This window comes from Zingiber officinale, chromosome 3A, assembly GCF_018446385.1.
Source record: "Zingiber officinale cultivar Zhangliang chromosome 3A, Zo_v1.1, whole genome shotgun sequence".
Taxonomy (NCBI): Eukaryota; Viridiplantae; Streptophyta; class Magnoliopsida; order Zingiberales; family Zingiberaceae; genus Zingiber; species Zingiber officinale.
Window position 1 is genome coordinate 11,776,174 of NC_055990.1, and position 8,084 is coordinate 11,784,257.

Genomic DNA, 8,084 nt, shown 5'->3' on the forward strand with positions numbered 1-8,084 from the left:
AAGGATCGCATATGTATTCCCGACGATTCAGAGATGCGGAAAAAGATATTAGAGGAGATGCATGCGACACCATACACAATGCATCCTGGAACCACCAAAATGTACCAAGACCTTAAGAAGAAATTCTGGTGGTTTGGTATGAAGAGGGATGTGGCTCAGCACGTTAGTACTTGCCTGACCTGCCAAAGAGTTAAAGCAGAACACCAGAGACCTGGAGGTGTACTGCAACCAATTCAGATTCCAGAATGGAAATGGGAGGATATTTCCATGGACTTCATTTCGGGACTCCCCAAAACGACGAATGGTTACGATGCAATATGGGTGATCGTGGACAGGTTGACAAAATCGACCCATTTTCTGGCAATCAAGATGACCTACTCGATCGAACAGCTAGCCCAATTATATGTCAAGGAGATTATCAAACTGCATGGGATCCCTAAGACCATCATCTCTGATAGAGATGGCCATTTTGTTTTACATTTTTGGGAATGTGTTCAGAAGGCCCTGGGTACGAAATTATTGTTCAGCACTGCCTTTCACCTTCAGACTGAAGGGAAGACAGAAAGGGTGAATCAAGTATTGGAAGATATGTTACGAGCTTGCGCTCTGGACTTCAAAGGGAGCTGGTGCCGATATCTATGCTTAGCGGAATTCGCCTATAACAATAGCTATCAAGCTACCATTGGTATGGCACCGTACAAAGCATTGTACGGGAGAAAATGTAGATCCCCTATATGCTGGTATGAAGGCGGTGAAAAGAAGGAGATGGGTGTAACGACCCGCCTTCTACTAACTAAGCTGTAAGGACGATCGTCACATTATGCTGTGCTAAAACTATTCCAAGACCATTACTAAATCTAGATGCGGAAGTTGTACTAAATAAAATTTTGCTAAACTAATAACATTTCTTGATTCTGTACATGCTGAGGGGTGTAATCTAAAGTATATCTAGCATATACTACATCCCCTATGGTCAAGGAACTGAAATAACCACTTCCCCGCCGTTAAAAGACCTCCCAATCGATCCACTGATCGATTGGAATAGTCGGATCGATCCACTGATCGATCCAGCATGCTACTGTGCTCGGGACGATAATCTGGATTGATCGGTTGATCGATCCAGGCTGGTCAATCGATCCAGTGATCGATCCCAGAGCCTTCTGTTCGCGACAGGAATGGCTGGATCGATCGACTGATCGATCCCAACGCCTACTGTTCGCGGTACGAACTTCTCAATCGATCGGCTGATCGATTGAGAAGCCTCCAATCGAATGGCCGATCGATTGGGGTTCTGATTTCGTGCCAGAAGCCTGATTTCAGCACTGTTTCGTGCCTCAATCACTCCTACATGTTCTACAACAACTGAAAAACATCATAACACTAACTACCAACATTCTAACATCATAAAAGAGGTGCTCTAAGCATAATAAGGACATGGTTAACTAGTTCATAACGATTAACAAACTAAATTGCAAAATGCTAAATCACTGAAAAGTTCTAGTATCTAAACAAAACTTGTCAAGTTCCCTAAGATCCTCTTCCAAGTTCCTGCCCACACACATCTTCGTAGCATTGCCCTCCAGCCTCCGCTAGTCCATCTTTCCTTTACCTTTATCTGCAGTATAAGGAAAAGAAGTATCTATAAGCTTTCTCTTAGTAAGAAACCATCTACCTCACTAAAACATGCATACGATGCAGATATGATTTTTAAAGCATGCTATTTGAAATATACTGACTAGGCTAAACATGGCATGACATGTGATCATACAAGCATAGCAATCAAGAACTGAACATAAGCTATCATACTTGCAAAAATAGAGCTGAGCATGAAAACTGAAACTGAAAACAAATCATGGAACTAAACTAAACTGATCATGATCTGTACTAAACTAACTGAGCTGGTACTGAAACTAAGCTGAACTCACATAATTGATTGTGAATTTGAAAAGCTACACATATAATAAGTGAAAATACTAAACATCTTGATGGGCCCAGCAACTGTACTTGCTATGCGCATCCCTATCCAAACCCGGATTGCAAGTTCCGAATCTAGTAGGGTTTACTAGGTTAGCTAAACCTAGGGACGACTATGGAGTCCAACCCAATGGATATCTAATCCATGCAGTGCCACTGAAAGTAAAATACTGAATGCTATATACTTATTTTGCTGAATCTAGGTTATCTGAACCTAGAACTAGGTTGTCTGAACCTAGAGGCGACTGTGGGAGCCCACCCATTGGACTGTAGTCCTACATAAGTTGGAATAAACTAATTTGCTGTTGTAAATGCTTCTAGTGCATTTAATAAGTCATTTAAACTGTCTATTACTGAGCTAGACATTTAATCGAGCCCCTAGGATGCTCTAACTCTTCTCCCTATTAGGGAGACCACCTCTAGGCACCCGACAACGTCTAACCTCCTATCTGAAGAGGGAAGACGTGCCCGGCCCATCTAGAGGTGCTCAACTAAATCCCTAATCTGCGAAGAGAGTTAAATACACCCTAGATATCGATAAATATCCGCATACATCTAACTAAAGCATAAAAACTCCAACGGAAGCTATTATACTGCAGGTGAGGGGTTTCTTACCTTGTGTGCTAGATTTCTTACAAATCTAATCGCTAAGAATTCTGGTGGAGACGACTTCTCGACGATTCGCTCGCGCCCACGTGTTCTACTCGCGGAGGGGAACGTCCGTGTGCTGAAATCATCGCCGGAAAGTGACCTTGGGGCCCTAGGGAGAGAACCTAGGTCTTCTTGGTGTGGCGCCGAGAGAAGGAGGAAGAGAAGAGAGGTGTTCGGCGTAAGGTTTTTTGTGAGGAGAGGGCTGCCGAACCAAATTAAACCAAACCCAACTTAAGTTCTTAATTTATATTAAGTGGATTATTGAACCCAACTGTAAGATAAATATAATCGATTCCTCTTTCTTTCAGCACGGCCCTGCTGAGTTCAACCGGTTACTAACATTATCCCTAAACCATAGGTCTCGGGTTCGATTCCCGCCTAAGCTATTTTGCGGTTCTATTTATTTTTGCTGCTTCCGCTACTCGGAAAATTCCGGAAAAATATCTAAAAATTCCAGAAAAAATCGTAGAATATTTATAATGCAGTTTCGAGAATTTTCGGGCGTTACAATGGGATTCCGAAGCGATCTTATCGACAACACCACCCGTGCAATACAGAACATCCACCAAAGAATAGAGACTGCTCAGAGTCGGCAGAAGAATTATGCAGATAAGCGACGTAGGCCGCTGGAATTCATCGTCAGGGATTCAGTATTCCTCAAAGTAGCTCCTATGAAAGGAGTGATGAGATTCGGAAAGAAGGGAAAACTAAGTCCTCGATATGTAGGACCATATCAAATTTTGAAAAGAGTTGTCAAGGTGGCTTATGAACTAGAGCTACCACCAGAGATGTCGGCTATTCACAACGTGTTCCATGTCTCAATGCTTAAGAAGTACATGGGTAGCACGGATCAAGTGATCGAACCACAGACAGTTCAAGTTCAAGAGGACCTGAGCTATGCGAGTCGACCGATTCGGATATTAGACCGAGATATTAAAAGGCTAAGGAACAAGGAAATACCTTTAGTAAAGGTTTTATGGCAAAATCAGCGGTTTGAAGAAGCCACTTGGGAACGTGAAGACGATATGAGACAAAAATACCCCGAGCTATTTTAAGTTCGAGGATGAACTTTTATGAGGTATGGGAGACTGTAACACCCATAGGGTTCTTAGCAAAAAAATTTTAGAATAATTTTTATCATGAATAAAAATATGCCTTAGTTAAATTTTTGCTCCTAGCCGAACACTTAAACAAACAAAGTAGAAATAAAAATATATATAAGGTCTAGGATTTGAACTCTGGACCTCCCACTAGATGCATGAATAAGATAACCATTAGACCAAGAGTAATTGTGGTTAGAAAAGAGAGGGAAACCATAGTTAAAGGTAAAGAGGTAAAGGCTCTTCTATTGGGAAGAGAAGTTAGAATTGTCTTCTTCCTCTCTAATGAAGAGATGCTCTAGAATATTCTTTTCTTGCTCTCTAAGAAGGGATGCATCTAGACAATGTTTTCATTAAGAAGAGAGTAAAGGAAAGGAGGAAGAAAAATATAGTTTTTCCTCCTCCTCTCATGATGAATAAAAGGGAGAAATGAAAAAAAAATGAGTTGGCATTTTGCTCTCATTCTCTCCTACTCTCTCTTTCACCGTGACTCTCCCTCCCTCTCCTCTTCTTACCGAGACCAAGGAGCAAGGAAGCTCTCCTCTAGGAAGGATTCACAAGCAAGGTTCCCTCCTTAGAGAATTTAGCGAAGGATGTGAGTATCCCCTCACTGCAGTACAAGTATCTTCGATCGGTTTAAATCGTAAACGTTTTCTTTTGAAATTTTTAAGATGTCTCTCTTGTAAATTTCAGTCAAGGTAAATATGGGTAGTCACTTAGGGCTAAAAAAAAAAAGAAAAAGAAAAAGATAAAAGGTAGGCTTCATGATAGAAAAAAAAAAAGGAAAACTAAGGCCCTACTTACCATGTTTCGGCCTAGGACACAAGAAGGGTGAGATTAAATTTTCTTGTGAGAACATACTTGATTTTAGGCTTCCATGAGGTGTGGATTTTATATGTTGATGGCTTAGTTTCATACTTCATGTTGTGAAAAAAAAAACATACTTACCATATGATTCGGCCAAAATGATTTTTAGGCCTTAAGTTAAGAATTTTGGATAGAAATCATGGTAGTTGTACTCCTTCATGATGTATAAAATTTTTACATGTTGATAACCTAAGTTTTTATGTTTTATATGAAATGAAAACCATGAAGACCCTACTGATATGTTTCGGCCTAAACAAAATAAATGGTTTAGGGTTAGAGTTTTGAACTCAATCATGCTTATTTATGAAGTATAATGCCTTGTACGTGCTTAGATCAAGTTTGCATGTTATATGGTTAAGTTTTAGGCTTCATATGAAATAAAATGATATGAAACCCTACTGTTATATTTCTGCCAAATTGAGATAAATAAGTTAGGGTTAGAATTTTGAATTCAAATAGTCTTATTCATGAAGTATGGTGACTTGTATGTGCTTGTACAATGCCTTGTATATACTTAGATTAAATTTGCATGTTATATGTTTAAGTTTTATGCTTCATATGGAATAAAATGATATGAAACCTTACTGATATGTTTCGGCCAAATTGAGAAAAATAGGTTAGGGTTAGAGTTTTGAACCCAAATAGGCTTATTCATGAAGTATAATGCCTTGTATATGCTTAGATCAAGTTTGCATGTTATGTGGTTAAGTTTTATGATTCATATGGAACAAAATTATAACGACCCAATTTTCCTTACTTTGAGTTCTAAATATCTTTGAAAATGTCTGAAAATACTTTTAAAATATTCTAGGGATTTTTAGAAATTTTTAGAGTATTTTTATGTAATTTTTGGAGTCCGTTTGACATTTTTACCGAGAGGAGGAAGTTTAAAAAAAAAAAAACACACAAAGTGCAAGAGCTAGGGTTCGAACCCAGTCTCTCGGCCCAAGCAGTATTCGACCCAACCAACCGAGCTGAGCTCGTTTTGTTAACTAAGTGTGGGAACAAAGATATTTAAGTAATAGATGGAACCGAAATAACCCAGGTTATTTAAGGAGATTAATTTCCTTCCCGAAACCTAAAACCTAATCTCTCCTTTTCTCCTCACGCACGCGACGCCGTTTTCTTCCCTCGGGCGAAATCGCAGCCAAGGCTAGGGTTTCCTCCTTACGACGTCGGCGAGGTGTTTTCCGGCCGATCTCCACTCGTGGGTGACTATTCCGGCAGGGAGAGCTCGGGAAATACAAGGAAAAAAAGGTGGAATCGAAGTTCCACCGAAACCCTAGAGCGCTTCTCTTCGGTTGTAAGTCCAAGAACCCGATGTAAGTGCTTCTCACCTGCGGTAGGAGTAGCTCTCGGGTTTTTATTTTATGTTTTGTTGTAAGATGAACAACAGTAGCCTTTTATCATGGTATGTGGTTTCGGATTTTGACCTTGATCTAGCAAATTGGTTTAGGTTTTTGGTTTAAATCTGTTGATGTTTTTTAGTGCACGGGCAGAAGTTTTTTTTGGGGTTTTCCTTGATTACCACAGCATGCTAATTGGATGGATTACCTTACATTTCAAGCATGATTAAGTAGTTAGATTTTTCCTTCAAGTTACAGTATGATTAAGGGTCTGTTAAGATTCAAAATGGGGTAGTTTTTACAACTTGTTGTGGGGAAAACCGTTACTGCCGTGAGCTGATTAAAAGTTGTTCCTTATGACCATGTATTCTTCTTTTAGTGGCTGTGGAATTCTGTTGAATTCGGTTTGAACATATCCTATTACATTTCAGTGATATAGTTGTTTTTTTTTTAAATTATCGTGGAGTTTTTGTTTGAATATGTACTGGTTAATATTTTTATATCAGTGTCATATAGTTTAGAATCTCTTGTATGCTGAATAAATGAGAGAAGTACAAGTAAAGTAATACTAAGTTACAATCTGATCCTAAATTTCAGAATTTAGAATCAAAGCACACTAAGTGCTTAAATAAATGCCAAGGCATTTTATTAGAAGAAGTATTTAAAGAAGGATATAAAGAAAAGTATTTTACTTTTAAAAGGGCATGTACCGGACACAAAGTCCAAGGGATGGGCTCCAAGTTGCCCCTAAACATAAGGTCTAGAAGTGTCTTAATGGTTTTGGGATTAGCTACCTCAATTCTCATTAAGAAAGGCGCGCAAAGTGGTACAATGCCGGGCCCAAGTAAAGTTGAATATTATTTTAAAGTATAAAAGTATTAATTTGGAAACAAACAGAACAAGCTCTTTTATCTCAGTTGCAAATTCTAGCAAGTTAAATGGTTGTTTCCTTTAGAGATGCATGATGTAGTTCTATTTGCTATTTTCATGTTGAGCATGTACCCCCTGCTTTCTTTTATGTTTATGCATTCCTTATCGGATTTTGTGAGTAGAAAGCACTTACTAAGCTTTTAGCTTATAGATACTACTTTCCTCCTACTGCAGATACAGATAAGAGTAAGGGAAAAGCTAAAGTGTTATAGAGGAAGGCGACAAGGAGACGTTGGTGGTGTGTGTGTGGTGGCGGATATGGAAGCTTGGGACCTTGCTAGAAGAGTTTAGAAATCATATTTGCTGGTGTTTATGTTTCTGTTAAAGTAGAATTTATTTTGCATTGCTAAGGATTGTTTTAGATTGCTTCTTTTGAATGTTAGAACAATTAATTGGAGTTTGCTGTAGAGAAGTTTCCTGGCATTACTAGTTTCGTAATCTTCCTGTCAGTTAGTTGGATTAACTGTTAAAGCTGAGAACATGTTCTTTTTCCTTATTCTGGATTAGTTTTCAAGTTTGAGTAGTGAGTTTTGCTTCAATGGAAAACTGCCGCATGATTAATTTAACTCTTTCTGCTGTAGAGAAAATAATTCAATTGCAGTAAATAGTATACTTGGATAGCTAAACTGTGGTATGAGAGTTTATTTCTCCTAAGAATTGGCAGTTTCCTATGCTCAGTATTCTTTTGTTACTGCTGGAATTTTAATCTGCCATGAGTTCAGTTAAGGTTTCACTGTTGTTTAGTTAATGTTTCATTCTTAATGTTTAAAGGTTTGGCTAGTAATGAATTTCTTTGCAATGTGTCACCAGTAGGAGTAGTCATGATCGAATTATTCAAAGATTTGGTAATGAATTTCATTGACTTATTTGCATTGCTGGAATCTGGTATTGTTTCTTCCTTTTGTTGGAAATTCCTGGACCAGAATTGCCGTATGAGGGGTTTATAATTTCATGCATCAACTGCATTGCTACCCCATTGGTAGTGAATGTCCGGTTATGGTTAATTACAGAAAGCTTTAATTTAATAAGATCAGATGCATGCCTGTTTTGAATTTCTTTTCTATTGTAGTGGGGATTGAAGCTGCTGTGAATAAGACCAGATGCATGCCTGTCTTTTTTTTTTAATTTCTATAGTCTGTATGCATTGGTAACTAAATAAGTTCAGTTGCTTGAAACTTGTTAATGTTAGTGTCACACTGAATTGCATTTGCCAAAG

At 38.5% G+C, this 8,084-nt stretch overlaps 1 long non-coding RNA gene across 1 annotated transcript; it reads left to right on the forward strand.

Annotated features, from left to right (window-relative positions):
- The first annotated feature begins 5,639 nt into the window (after positions 1 to 5,639).
- Positions 5,640 to 7,395, forward strand: LOC122051159. Its single transcript, XR_006131370.1, has 2 exons — positions 5,640 to 5,914; positions 7,043 to 7,395. It is a non-coding gene; the product is annotated as an uncharacterized LOC122051159 (long non-coding RNA).
- The last annotated feature ends 689 nt before the right edge of the window (positions 7,396 to 8,084 follow it).